This window comes from Cardiocondyla obscurior, linkage group LG08, assembly GCF_019399895.1.
Source record: "Cardiocondyla obscurior isolate alpha-2009 linkage group LG08, Cobs3.1, whole genome shotgun sequence".
Lineage (NCBI taxonomy): Eukaryota > Metazoa > Arthropoda > Insecta > Hymenoptera > Formicidae > Cardiocondyla > Cardiocondyla obscurior.
The window spans coordinates 358106-360717 of record NC_091871.1 but is presented as its reverse complement, the minus strand read 5'-3'; the positions used below and the strand labels follow the sequence as shown (position 1 = coordinate 360717).

At 53.2% G+C, this 2612-nt stretch overlaps 1 non-coding gene across 1 annotated transcript; it reads right to left on the bottom strand.

Annotated features, from left to right (window-relative positions):
* Positions 1–1665: 1665 nt before the first annotated feature.
* On the bottom strand, positions 1666–1784 carry LOC139105253 (5S ribosomal RNA). The gene has a single exon (XR_011546148.1). It is a non-coding gene; the product is annotated as a 5S ribosomal RNA (ribosomal RNA).
* Between the last annotated feature and the right edge of the window lie 828 nt (positions 1785–2612).

Genomic DNA, 2612 nt, shown 5'->3' with positions numbered 1-2612 from the left:
CATGTATTCGGGTAACGCGAATTTCGTGAATTACCGAGAAGCCGAAGAATCCGGTAACCAAAGTCGCCGATCGTCAATAGGATCGCTAGTGAGCGAAATATTTGCACCCGAAGACCAGCGATTTATATTCATGATGACCGATAACGGCGAAAGGAACGAGCCCTCGCTTACAGGCGGGGAATGCGCGAGAGCGCGGACCTCACACGGCGAAAACTCTATCATCAACACGGAACCCGGCGCTAACACAAACACAACACAACCGCAGTGTCGACACTCCTCACCAATCTCGCGACCAGGCGGCACAACGCGCGACGACGCGATGCTCACGATACTCGACGCGATATCACTGACCGCAACGAGAGTAGAAAGATTAGAGAACGAATATCTCGCGCAAAGATACGGCGCCAGGCTCAACAGGACGGCGGACTCCTTGCAGCACCCGGTGCCACCCCCGAGACGGCCCCAAAGAGATGTACGGCATTCTCTCAACAACCCGCGGCAATACTTAACGCTGCAAAACGCAATCGGATTTATACCCTCATTCGACGGGAGCGAAAACAACGTAAAAAAGTTCGTTAAGGCATGCGAATATGCAGCGCGAAAAGTAGACCCGGAAGACGTGGATGAGTTATTGGCGGCTATACTCTACACAAAACTTACGGGACGAGCACTCTCGCGATTTGAATCAAAACAAATTCTAAACTTCGCGCAATTCATACGCGAAATCGAAGAGGGCTACGTGCAGCGACGAGGTACAGCACACCTCCAGCTGGAATTCAACCAGCTACGTCAGCGCACGGGAGAAAGCGCGCAAACATACGGAACCCGAGCCGACACGTTAGTAACCGAGCTATACGACGCGTTGAGCGAAGACTCCAACTACACGGCGAACGAAAAACACGGGATATGGAACTCGCTCCAGAAACAAGTGTTGAACAATTATCAGACGAATCTGCTGCCGCATCTACAGACAATCGTCCGGTCACAGAACTACAGGACGCTACAAGAAGCGGTAGCAGGAGCTGCAGCGGAAAAAAGGCAGCGTAGCGCACCCGTACGCACATACAACGAGCGAGCGTACATCGAGCGAAACTTCCCGCGCATTCCGGCAAACCGCCCCCCCGTGCCAACATGCAACAGATGCGGGAGGCAGGGGCACCCGGGATTCCTGTGTCGCACCGGCAGGTACGCGCCCAGGTACGGCTTGCCCAGAGCCGAAAATATACCGCGCGTTAGTACCACGGACAAATTTTGCAATTACTGCAACAAGCCATATCACACGCGCGAAGAATGCCGTAAGTTAAAAAGGGACAGCGAGACACCGCAAGGAGCACGACGCGATAACCGAGCTCCCCCGCGAACACCCCGACGGACGACCACGGTGCATTCAACCTTACCGGAGGAGAGAGCAAGAGCGCCTACGAGACAACCGACACACGACGACACGCGCGTAGATAACGAGGCACGTCACGAGACGCGGCCCGCGCGAGATTATCAGGTGTCACACATCTCAGACGACAACAAGAATCGTCACTTGGATCTCGTCACCCTGCCCGTATTACAAGCCACGGGCGGGAAAATGACGTTCTTGCTGGACACCGGTGCTGCTATCACCCTCGTCAAATTGGGGAAGCTGAAGGGCGATACACCGATTTACACTGAATCGACCAACATCACACGGTGTTCCCAAGCGGTCACCCATCCAAGTACTGACCGTGCCCAATGGTGCTTAGCTTCAGTGATCGGACGAGAACTGGCGTTTTCACCATGGTATGGAAGTTGCCCTAAAATCTGATCGCATTCTCTAGTAATGTGTCTGTCACAGGTTCATCCTCGTGATGTGCTTGGTCCCATGTCCCTTGGTTTAGGCCTGGTAGGGGACACCAGCCCTCTCCTTCTGCCGGTTCCAACAGATGTTGTGTGAGGTGTAGGCCCAGGCTGTGGCCTTGCAGAAGCTCCTTGCCCTCCTGTTATTGCAACTGTGACTGCTTCTTGTACAGCCATGGAATGTTGAATTGTAGCGGAGGATTTGGTGGCCTGAAGTGCAGCTATTCTATCCTCACACACTGTCAGGCGAGTGCTTAGTGTCCTCATGTGTTCATCCTGCTTATGAAGAACTGCACTTATTTGGCTTGTTAAGGATTGTTTCATTTCTTCAATGGCATTGAGAACATCTTTGATGCTGGGTCCATCGGAGTCGTCTTCAGGCTTCCTCCTCTTCCTGGGGGGTGCCTCTCTTGGTAATCTTCCTCGCTTGCTTCCTCCTTGGTCGGGGTCCTTGGCTGGTGCTCTCTCTCTTAGTGCCCTTTTGGGTGTAGGGCCTGGAGACTCTCTCGGATCTCCCAACAGTGGAACTTTGCCTATGGAGGCTCTATGCTTAGTTTCCAAATCCGCCATAACAAGCTCCCTGGCCAGAGTTAAAATGATTTCTGGTCTGTTTGATGCCTCGGACCCCGTGTCTGACTCTGGTCCGCTCATTGTCTGTGCTCTCCTTGTATCGATGGCTCTAACTGGTGTGACCGGACATAAGGCGCAAACAATTGGAACAACCCGCGTGTTAATTTACTTACGAGACAGTACGATCTCGCACATTATGCACGTAGTGCCCGACG